Raw genomic sequence first — 12,444 nt, forward strand, 5'->3', positions numbered from 1 at the left:
GTGCAATGCAGGGGTGAACTTCAAGATTGAGAAAAACTATGTGTTTCTTGAGGTTATCGACCTAAAGACTATATAGACGCCGTGATTCTAAATACCCAAAAGGGGTTAGGGTCTTATCGCTAATATCCTATAATATTATATAGGACACTAACTACGTAATTAGGCTGTTAGAGTTAATATCCCTAGTCTTACCCTGTTTTATAAATTAACGCTAATAGATCGACATACCCCCGAGATCCGTTTATGTTATACTAAACGATCTTAACCCTCGCTCTCCTCGCTATTAGAGTCGTCGTCCGAATCTTCGATTTCGGGGTCCTTCTTTAGCGGTAGTAGAATGTTAATAAGCGCTAGGGCGGCGGCTTGACGACGGCGTTAAAGTTTGAGAGATTCTAGCTCGAACTCGCCGGATCCGCTGGCTATAGCGTTAAAGACGGCGGCTCCTCTACGTTAGTTCCCCGCTATCGCGGTTATAGCGTCCTCCTCGGCGTAGGCGTCTCTTATTATCCGGTTAGGAGTAGTAACGTTGCTCGATTAAGGTCCTTTAGGCAGAGGCAAGGGAGCGACCTTCCTAGCGTTGCGGTTGATCTTTCTAGTCTTTAATTGCTTAGACTTAGTATTAACGCCTATTACGTTTTCGTCTTCGTCCTTATCTTGGCGTTTGCGTTTCGCGGGCTTCTTAGCCTTAACGGCAACGCCCTTAGTAGGTTGCTTCTTTGCTAGTGCCTTTCTCTTAGTCGGCTTAGGCACAGGTATAAGCTCCTTCTCCTCTTCGTCGGAAGAGTTGTTAATAGGCTAATTGCGTTATAGGCGAGCTAGTAGTCTAGAGTAGCTACCGTACGGAGTAAGGAAGTTTTCTAGATCGTTATCTCCTTTAGACTCTTTGTTAAGGGCGTCTAGGGTAGCCTAAGCGACCTATCTCCTCTTTTTACGTTCCTTAGAGGCCTTAGACTTGCGATTATGTTCTTTTACTATCTAGCGTATAGTCTTAATGTCTAGGATCCGGTTGTTTCTAGCATCGGCTTTAGGCTTATTTAGGGTTTGGTCGTCCTAGGTCGGCGTAGCGTAGGCGCGAGTATAGTTTTTTAACATCGTAGACGTAGCGATAGGGTCGATGCTTTTAATAATTCGATCCTTTCCTTCGCCCTTAAAGGTGTAGAGGGCCTCTAGGTCCTTAAGAATCTAAAGAAGTCTAGGGTAGTAGATAGTAACTCCGCTCTTAATATCGTTATAGATGCGTTTAAGCTAAGTAAGAATGTCGATGTACGGGACGTTAATAATAAAGGGAGCTAACGGGTAAAGCTTTACTAAAATTGGCGCCTTAAACTCCTTTATACGGTCGATAGAGTTAAGGAGGGTAAGCAGGATAGACTTTAACTGCCTCTTAGGCTTTAACTTGTTTTCCGCAGCGTCGCGTTAAAGTACTCCGTCTTCTCCTTTATTCTACCGGAACGCCTACTTCTTTGTTACGCTAAAGTTAGTAAACCGCCCAAATTCTCTAGAGAAGTTGTTAAATACATTTTAGTAAGTCTTAACGACCTAATCGGTAATTTTAGGTTGTTTGTCTAGAAGAGTTGTAGGCCTCTTAGTACTCTGCTACCTACTAGTTGTACGTAGGGTCTTAGGAGTGCGAGTTGATTTCTTCGTTAGGGTCTACTAAGGTTAGTTCTAACGACGTAAAGTCTCTATTATAAAGGTTCTACGTAAGGGGCCCTAGTTAAAGTTACCCTTTCTAGCCTTCTTCGCAGAGATAGGGTCGACTTCGGATCTATCCTGCAACTCCTTCTTAATATTAGCGGCTTCGGACTCGGCCTCTTTAGCAGCTTTGCGTTATTTCTCTACCTTCTTCTCTACTTTTAGGATAGCCGCTTCTCTTACCTTTGCGTCTTAGTATGCTGTTAGGTCCTCTTCGGTTATATAACTATTTGTTCTTAACTTTATTTCGTATAACTAAATAGCTTTAAGGTCCCTAGCTTGCTAGGCCTAAAAGGCCTTATCCGATTGTCCGGTAACTAGATTAGCTTAATAAAGTGTTGCAGCGTAATTCTTAAACTCCTTTTTGTCGAGGATAACTATTTCTTAAGGAGGAGCGTTATCCTTATTTAGGACTTTAGCTCTAGCTGCTGTAGTATCCTCCTATATGTTCCCGTTGTTTAGGACTTGTGCGCTTTAATCCGGTATCTGCGCATTGCTTACTACGCGCTAATTAAGGTAGCAGTGTCGGAACATGTCGTCCTTATCGCTTAGTTAATCTTCGGCCGCTAACAACTCGCGGTTAACTTCAGCTTTAGCTACTGCGTCGATTACGTCTTCTTCCCTTAGATAAGGCTACGTACCCTGCTAGTTGTCCTAAACTTTATCTTGCGCACGAGCGGTTGCGGTCTTAGCGGTAACTTAACGTAGCTGTTCTAGAGTAATTAGATTAGTAGGAGTATTAACGCGCGCGTTCGGGTCGTTAGCGTCGATGCTAGACTAGTTGTCGCCTATCGTAGAGGTAGTTTTCGAGTGTTTTCTCGACTTCTTAGTTAATTTGGGGACGTTTTCGAGTGCGTTAAAGTCCAGAAGTGGTGCCTCGTTCTCGGGGTTAAGGTTGCGCCTGTTTCTAGTGTTTACTATCGCAATAGTGCTAATGTTAACACCTCTGCTAATGTAAAATAAAGTAGTTAAAGAAAAGAAGAGAAAGTGGAAGTGCAAACGGAAAAGATATAAGCTCTAAGAATAAGCACAGACTAGTGCTGAGGAATGCGTTACGGGTTTAGAAGTACGCGTAGTTCGGCATGTAATAGCTGTTTAGGTCTTTAGTAGCTGCTAATTTTAGTTTAGCGCAAAAAGTAAAGTGAATTTGGCTTTAAAAGGGTAATCCGGTCGATAGATCCCTAGATGTATACGTCCTAGACTACTTGTTAAGGTAGTAAACGTAATAACTTAAGTCCGCATATAATGTGTATGTAAGGCTATGTAATAGCTCCTGATCGTTGTGCAGACTTCTTTCTAATAGTGATGTTAGGCTAGGCATTTGCCTGGCCCTTACCCCCGAGATCCGGTAGTGAAGTTCTGTTAGCGCAGTCCTTACCCCCTAGATCCGGTAGTACTATTATTCGGAGCTAGTTTAGAAAGGCGCGATGCCGTTGTGCTAACAGTAGTTTGGTCATCCCGTCCGCGGGCATTAAGGTAGTTTTAACCTATTCGACCTTAAGGTCTCTAGCTTAGTACCTTTTACGCAGCTAGCACTGCTGTATATCTACATACCTTATCTTAGTGTCTAGCTTTTAGCCTTGTGCAGTAACGACTTAAATAGTTTGCTTGTTGTTATATAACAACCTGCCCTTGCTGTTAAGGCTTAGGTCTATGTTTTTAAATACTCGTTCCTACTAAATTATCTCTGTTCTAGTATAGCTAAGTGCATATAGCTCTAACTCCGTAGATGATTTAGTAACTATAGTCTGCTTTGTGGACTTCTAGTCGACAATCCCTCTAAACAAGAAGAAAACTATACCCTCTAAGCTTCTTCGCGTCTCTAGATCGTCTGCGAACGAAGCATCTAAGGCTCCGAAGAACTCTAGCGGCTACGACAGGTAGGTAAGCCTACTGTCGTCTTTGCTATACTAAACGCTTAATTAAGAGCTTTGTAGCAGATATCTAATACAATAATCTGCTACTTTAAGATAATGTTCGGCTAGATTTACTAGATAACGTACTAGCAAAGAAACTACAAAAGCGATATCCGGTCTCGTATAGGATGCTATAAAGTTAAGAGAACCAACTTTTAACTGCATCTCCTTAATTATGTAGGGTTTCGCTTTTTCTTTTGCCGGTTCTTAATTAAAGTTTATAGGTAGAGGTATATCCGCCCTTTTTTTAGTTAATAAGACATTATATCTTCTAGCGACCTTCTTAATATAGGTGTCTTAGTTAAGCTACATATCCCTAGTCTCTCTGTTCCGGATGATTTTAATTCTATAGAAGTAGTCGATTAGGCCTATAACCCTTATCTCGTATTTAGCTATTAGCCTTTTCTGTATATCTTCGGCGTGAACTTTGTGTTTATAATAAAATGCTAACATAATGTTATTAACGAAGAAGAAGATTATAACTTTTCTATCGGTGTATAGGCAATTAACAACTTGCCGTAGTCCAAGCTCTTCGACACCTTTACTTAGATCTCCCTACTACAGCGCTAGGGACTCCTTAAAGCCGTAAAGGGCGCGAACGCATTTTAATAGCATGTTCGGGTCTCGAAAACCGTCTAGGGGTTAAAGGTAGATTAGCGTCGGCAACTTAGAGTTTAGAAAGGCGTTTACGGCGTCTATCTGGATTGTTTCTAGGTTAAAGTGTGCTATAATCGCTATTAACAACCTAAATAGCCTCGCTGCGAGGGTGGCTGCGTACGTGTTAAGCTCGGTTAACTATAAGTCTCCTCTTATACAAATTCGAGCCTTAAACTTCTCTAAGTGTCCTTTTAAGTCTTACTTGTATTTAAACACCTACGTTAACAGGACAGTTAGGTTGTTTCCTACTTGACTTTTAGGGATCTAATAGAACGTTCTAGTGTCGAGAGCCTTTTAAAACTCTGCTCTAGCAGCCTTTTCGAATTCCTCTAAGTACTTGTACATAATAAGGTCTTTCTAGCGTTTTAGTTCTAGCGGTAAATCTCCGATAAGGACAGGTGCGTCTTTTGCGGATGCTCCTTCCTCTATAACCGCCTTCATCGCAGTAATAGCGTAGACTTTGGCTATCGTCGTATAAGTCGCGAACATTCCCGTAGTGTCGAATAAGGTTATTTCGCCGAAGTTAAAGTCTATAACCTCGGTGTTAAAGCTTAGAGGTGGCTAGTAGTCGATTATTCTCTGCCGTTAAGCCGATAACGTTAGTTTATCGAGCTTATCGTCCGGATCTATCTGTTCCGGTCCCCGCTTCTAAGCTTAATAGAAGGGGAAGAGTTAATTGTCTGTGTATTCGATGCTTTGGACACTAACAAACGTTTCTACGATGTCCTCTCGCATCTCTTTAGGTCTATTGTAGGGGATTATGTATTCGACATTACTGTCGTCTTAAATTAGAGCACCTCTTCGGAAAGATTCCGGAATTTCGACCTTATTACCTTATCTAGCGATGTAGCTTATGTACATAGCCTCTTATAGGTTATGAAATTAATGTGCTTCTGCAGCGTAGTCTAGTTCGATGTTAATTGTAAGATTAAGTAGTACTACTATGTTTAGATTAAAGTCGTAGAGTCCTTCGTACTTTATCTTCTCGTTAAACACTACATCTCTTGTCCTAATTACCCTGTCTAGGCTTGGAATCCAGATTCGAAAGATGTTATGTCCCTCGAAGCCGACTAGGTATCCGATTCTTGCTCGCTCTATTATCTTCTCCCTTTTAGGGACGTCTCTTAGATTGGTTTTGTGTGTATACGCTCTTAACCCGAACTTATAGATGTAGGCGATATCTAGCTTCTAGTTTGTCGCTATTTCCTATAGGGATTTGTAACCTAATGCTTACGTTAGGGCCCTATTTATAATATAGGCTGCTATTACGTAGGCTTTATTCTAGAGATCCTTTAGGAGCCTTAATTTAATAATTAGTATCCTTGCTATCTCGACGATAACGCTGCCGGCTCGTTCTACTAGGTCCTGTGCTTGCGTATATAGTGCTAAGGGCTTCTACATTACTAATTCCTTGCGGAGTGCGGACTAAAACGTTAATCCGTATTTGGGGTCTACGTCTAATCTAAGGGCGAATATTTTACGACCTATACTCTTTATAAAGGTCTAAAGTTCCTCGAAGCATTATACTAGGCTCGCTTAATTAGTATTCGGCATCGTCTAAACGAAGTGTAGGTATGTCGTTAAATCTACGGCGTAAAATATGTATTTATCTCTATTCTTTGCTATGTTAAATTCCACGATATCGGCCGTAACGTCGGAAAAAGGTGCTAGTATCCTAATCTTAACCGGTTTTCTTCGAGAAACGATTCTTTTCGACTTGCTCTAGGCGTATAAGTAGCATTCGTACATTTTAGGGGCCGCATCTCCATCTTTAAGATACTCTACGCCTTTAGCGGCTCGATAGAGTTCTAATATACGATTACCCCTAATATAGCCTATAACTCGGTGCTATTAGGCCTAAGAGAGGACTCTAGGTCGTCTCGCAGCCCTACTGTCCGTCGCGAAGGCGACGAGCTATGTTTAATCGGCTAGTTAATCCCTTTTTAACGCTATCTCGACGCTTAGGGGTTAACTGTTCTCGTTAAGTAGCTAGTTAATAATTTTAATCCTTACTTTCGGCATAGTCGCTATGTTTAGGTATAGTAAGCTGCTATATCGCTTAATCTTAGCAACAACTACTCCGGATTTATCTATCTAGTTGTCGGTCCTCTCGTCTAAGAAGAGGCCGAAGTCTCTGCACAGCCTAGTCGACACGATATTAACGTGAAATCCGGGTATATATAGGACGTCCCTTAGTAATAGCGTAATCGGCTTGCCTAAGGGTAATAGGAACTACACTTTTGCCGTGCCTCTTGTAGCAGCCTTTATCTGTTAGTTCCCGGTGTAAATCGATACGTTATATAATATATTAACGACCTTAAATCCTGCTATAGTTGGATTGTTTACGATATAAACGTTCGAGCTACTATCTAGAAGCTATCGATTTTTCTTATCGTAAGCTTCGGTCGACATTACTCTAAACTAAGTTACTGCTCTAATAGCGTAACTGCTATACTGCGTCTTTAGTTCGTTAGAGACGATTGTCCTACTTAAACTAGGTATTCCGGACCTAGTCTATTCCTTTAGTACCTTAGTAATCTTATAGTAATCCTTTAGTCCTATAGTAATAGGGTCTCTAAACTTTATCTGCTAGAGGCACTTAGCCTTATCCTTCTTAAGGACGTTCCGGTAGTTGTCGAGGAATTTCTTATCCTCTCTTATTATATCGGCTTTATTAGGTCGAAGACAATAGTTAACGATAGGATAATCTCCTAGTTTTGGATACGCTTTGTCGGCATCTTTACCTGTATACGGTCGATAGGTCCTATCCTTGTTGTTAGGCCTGTTCCCTCTGTTTTAATTACCTAAATTGGTCGTTGCGTTAAATGTTACCTAACCTGTTCCGGTAATTTAAGCCTCTTTAGACCTAAACGTGGCGTTTGCACGGAACTGCTTAGCCAAGTTGCTAGGGTCTCTATTAATAAACGTAGTTACGTCGTAAACGTATTAACTAAGATTATTCTTGCTCGCTAACAGTCTTCCTATAGTAACATTAATCTTGTCTTCTACTATCTGTACGAAGTTGTCTTTTAGGATGCTAGCGGCCGGATAGTGTCCTCTAACTATCTTCTTTTTAAGCTTAATCTACTTCTGCAGGTGTATAAGGATGTTAGACGACTTAGGTCTAGACAATAGGTCGTTATGTTGTTTAGAAAGCATTCTGCGCCTCGTTACGTCGTCCGGCGCGAATGTCTTAGTTACGAAGTCTATCTAGCTTGCTAGTGTCCTAGACTAATTGTTAAGGTCGTCTAGGTACGTTAACGGAATAGTCCGGCTAAAGTATTTTTTAAAATCTTCTTTCTTCTTCCTAAATGTCTCGTAGATAACGGATTCTCTAATGTAGTTCTTTATTTTAGAGTCGAAAATGGCTTTATTTTGTTGCTACTTTATAAAGTTCTCGCCTTCTAGAAGTTAAGTGTCTGTAAGGCCTAAATCCGTCTTGTTCGGCATGTTTAGGACTTTTAGTTCTAAAGTTCGGTCTATAGCTATACCGTCTTTAACTGTTAGGGTTGTCTCTCGCATGTATTGCTATATATAGTTGTTAATTGCCGCCGACTTAGTATTTAGGTACTATTCGTCGTACTTAGTTTGATCGGTATAGACGATTTCTCGACGCTTTAGTCCTATTGCGGTTGGAAAACCTAACGAGTCTAGCTTAAGACCTTCTATTGTTGCTTGTTAATGCGAAGTTGTCTTTGATCTTGTTGTTTAAGTCGAAACCGGGCTTATAACTGTTAATTAAGTAGTATAATGTAGGGGTAAACTTTAAGATTAAGAAAAACCATATGTTTCTTAAGGTTATCGACCTAAAGACTATATAGACGCCGTGATTCCAAATACCTAAAAGGGGTTAGGGTCTTATCGCCAATATCCTATAATATTATATAGGACACTAACTACGTAATTAGGCTGTTAGAGTTAATATCCCTGGTCTTACCCTGTTTCATGAATCAACGCTAACAGATCGACACTGCGGGTCCAGACCATTGCCTACGCAACAGACCCTGCGGTCCCTGGCATCATGCTCCTTGGCAGAAGCGATCGCGAAACACCGGACAAGAGTTTGGGGGTTCAACCCCTCCGGACTTCCAAAAAAAGCGGAACGCTCGGACTAATAACACCACTACTACCTTAATGTTGTATACATTTAAAAGCATGTTATTTGGCCCTCTACAGCTATACAGTTCTTGTATCTAGTCTCTATCTTTATAATTACGTTGTTAATCTTGTCCTATAAGATCTATGCCTATACAAACTCCGCTATATCGATATACTTAGCCTCTGTTGTCCTTATCTGCTTCTTTAATTTAGTTTTAAATATGCTAGCAATAGTCTTAATTGCGGTTAGATCTAGTAAGCATCTAGGTATAAAGTAACACCGGATACCTAGCTCCTTCTTATATACTTATAAGGCTTATAAGGTGTATATAGAGTCCCTATCTTCTTAAAGAATAAACTCGTGCCCTTAGTTAATCTACTGCTTCTTAATAATATTATGTAACACCTGTTTCTTATAGTTAATAGTGTCTATCTTACCGTTCTTTGCGGGCACCTTATACTAATGCAAAGGGCTCTTAAAGTTATATCTAACTACGTACTAAAAGTAGACGATTTTGCCCTTTTCCTTAGGGCTATCGTAGTTATCGTTATCCTTCTTCTTCTTATTAATCTTCTTGCCCTCGCGACGACGAATATAGTCTAGCTTATATCGCTATAGCCTGCCCTTTTTCCTTAGGATTATGTGCCTCTTGTTACCGTATCCGTAGCTACAATATATCTTATCTAAGAACCGGATAAGCACTAGCTCTATGTCTAGTTTAGCTAGCCTGTCGTACGAATGCTCGACTCGAAACGAAGCTAGTACATCTAATATCTCTTCCTTAGTAGCCGTAACAAAGAATCTAATACTACGGCTCTTAAGGGCCCTTATAATCGTATAGTTAGAGTAGCAGTTATCGATCTTACACTCGTGCCTTAAACCGTCTAGTTTTATGTCGTGTCCCTCGTACCCGTAATTCTCGACTATACTCTCTATTCTATCCCTTATTATCTTCGATAATAAGGGCTTCCTTCCGCGTGTTTCCTACTTCTTATGCCTTCGATCCTTAGTCGTAAGAATGCGCTAAATCGTAGCTTTTCTACGTTTAATAAAGTCGGCTAGTTTCTACCGTAATAGGGACGCTATAAGCCCGTTTCTTTCGTAGAAGTCGTAGAATTCGAAAGCTCCCTTTACTCTACATTTCGTAGGTATATCTACGTGTAAATATATAGTGTAGTAGTACATTAATTAGATTAAGAAGTAGTGTAAGAACGCGTTGTTTTAATATCTAGGGGTCCGAGCGTTCCGCTTTTTTTAGAAGTCCGGAGAACCCTAAGCGGATTATTTCGTATACGGCTCGCTAAAAAGTGCCGGCTACTAGTGCCTACTACTCTACGCCCTAGGCTAAGTTTTGACAGGCTAGTAGGGTAGTTTAGATTAGGCCAGGACCTGGTCGCTAACCCCGCGTAGTAGATCCGACTCCTAAGGGTGCGTTTACCTCCTATTTAATAATTAGTTATTTAGCGTTCTTGCATTTACTAACTACTAGCAGTCGTTTAATAGTAATTTACCGTTTAAGAGGTAAACGGTACTATTAATTAAGTAGTAATTAAGTAGATCTATAGCGTTCTGTACGGAACTCGCTATCTTAGCTATATCGTCTACCTTACGCGTCTTCTAGCTCGCGTTATATACGTATATTATATTACTCTCGTTGTTTAATTATTTACTTACTATAGATCCGCTCTATTCCTCGGTCGTCGTCGCCGTCGTAGCTATTATTATACTCGTATACTCGATAGCGCTATTACTAGTCTAGTAGATTCGCTACTATTATCGTCCTACTAGTATTATATAGACACTCGTAGATCTACGCGCCGGTGCTCGAGAGGCGTTTAAATATATATATAGACCTAAAGATTACTACTATAGTACTACTCGGTTAAAGTAGCTAGTGTTCTATAAGTTCGTAAAAGAGCTAGAGGCTTATAGAGTAGGTAGAACTATAGATACCGGTATATTAGTCGCCGAGTAAGTAGTAATATTCCTAGACTTCCTAGGCTATAATTAGTCGATGCGGTAGTTAAGAAGGACGTACTAGTACTCGTTTAGAACCTTCTATATTATTATTAAACGTATTAGTAAGATCGTATATTTAATAAGTAAGGAATATATCTAGATACCAAGCTAGTATATGCCGCCGCCGCCGCATAAGAAGATAATAACGAAGGAGAAGAATAATACTAGCTACTTACTATTTAGTAAGTTCTACTAGTTTAAGAACGCTATTAGAGCTATCGATAGTACGTTACTACCGATAAATCTACCGGAGGAAGTTAGAGGTATATAGAACAGTCGTAAGGGGACGATCTCGTAGAACGCTATAGTAGCTTATAACCTCGATATAGTGTTCTAGTTCGTACTCGTTAGATACGAGGGCTCTATACTGGATAGTACCGTATTAAAGAAGGCATATAAGGAGGGATTCGATATACCGCCTAGTCGGTATTACCTTACTAATAGCGGTTACTCTATAGTTAACAATAGGCTCCTTATACTATACGAGAAAACGAGGTATTATATCCGCGAGTAGAGGGTAGCGTAGTAGCGACCTAAGACGAAGGAAGAGCTATTTAATCTACGGTATTTATAACTACGTAATATACTTAAGCGTATCTTCGGTGTCCTTAAGAAGCGGTTTCTAATCCTCGCATAGGGCGTATATAGTAGGTATAGTATCTATAAGTAGACGCGGTTTATTCTCTACTACTTTGTACTCTATAACTTTATTCTCTTAAGTAGTAACTAGCCTCTATCTTCGGAACCGGAGTTGTTAGGCCCTCGCGATAAGGATAGTAACGACGATGCGGATAGTAAGGATAAGGACGGATTCGATAACCTTAGAGTTGTTAGTAGCAACCGTAGGGTACGCTTCCGAGATAAGATAGCTAAGTTAATATAGAAGGATTATTAAGAATTCCTCGAAATAAAGGGCTTAGATATAAGGGGACCTTAATTAGACGATAAATTCGACTAGTAATTCCGTAAGAGACTTAGAAACGTCGTTGTTATAAAGAATATATATATTTGCTAGTTAAATCGTATATATCTTACGCTAAGGCTATAATATAAACCTCCTCTAAAATACGCTAAGATTCTCGTATCTATAGATAGAGAATATCGCGGGGTAGGAAGATACCGCGCTATACTCGAAGCTTAAAATTAGCGCTAAAACAAGGTAGCTCCTTCCTAATCCGGACGAAAAACGACAAATTCTTAAAACACCTCTATACAAATCGATAGTATAGCCCTACTTTTATCTCTAGTAAGGTACTTAAGGGTATCTTACCTTCCTATACGTATCTCTACTATTAAAATTACTAGTTTAGCGTTAGTAAGTAACCTTTAATATTACCTTTCCGACTTCCGCTTCGTTAACTCTACCTCCTTTATTAACGACTACTATATAGGCCGCCTTATATTCTACTAATCGGCGGTAGCGAGCCTCTATAACTAGCCTACTAATTATAGTATGTCTAATATTACGCTAGCGCCGCTACTAGCGCCGCCGGCGGTAGTATTAGAGGTAGAGCTAGTTTAGCCTTCGTAATAATCCTTCGTAGATACGACTCGAAGCGGCTACTTAGCTCCTTCTTAAGGTACGGTTTAGCGGCGACGGCGAGGTTAGGGTTTACTAACAACTCTATTAAAAGTAGGTCCTTATCGTCGTCGCTAACACCTTTAAGTACGCCTACTTTAGAGAGCCGTTTACTAACTAGCTCTAATAGGGTTTACTCCTTCTCCTTCTACTCGTCCTTCTTCGCTAGGGCGGCGATAGTAAGCTACAACGGTGTTACTATCTTTACTAATGCCTTTAGATACTAAGGATTAACCTTACTAATAATAGACTCCCTCTTAGCCTTCTTCGAGCGTTCCTTATTATCCTTTACTAACTACGCTACTCTTAGGATCTACTCGCTTCCTTCTACCTCTTCGACCTTAACGTCCTACGACTCGCGCTCTTCCTTACCCTCGGCATCCTCGTCTATACCGCCCTCCGAATCGTCGCTCTTAATACTACGCTCGTCCTTATCTTTAGAGGGAGTAGTAAGGTTACGGCTATTTGTAGTATGCTCC

Source organism: Zymoseptoria tritici, chromosome 5, assembly GCF_000219625.1.
Source record: "Zymoseptoria tritici IPO323 chromosome 5, whole genome shotgun sequence".
NCBI lineage: Eukaryota > Fungi > Ascomycota > Dothideomycetes > Mycosphaerellales > Mycosphaerellaceae > Zymoseptoria > Zymoseptoria tritici.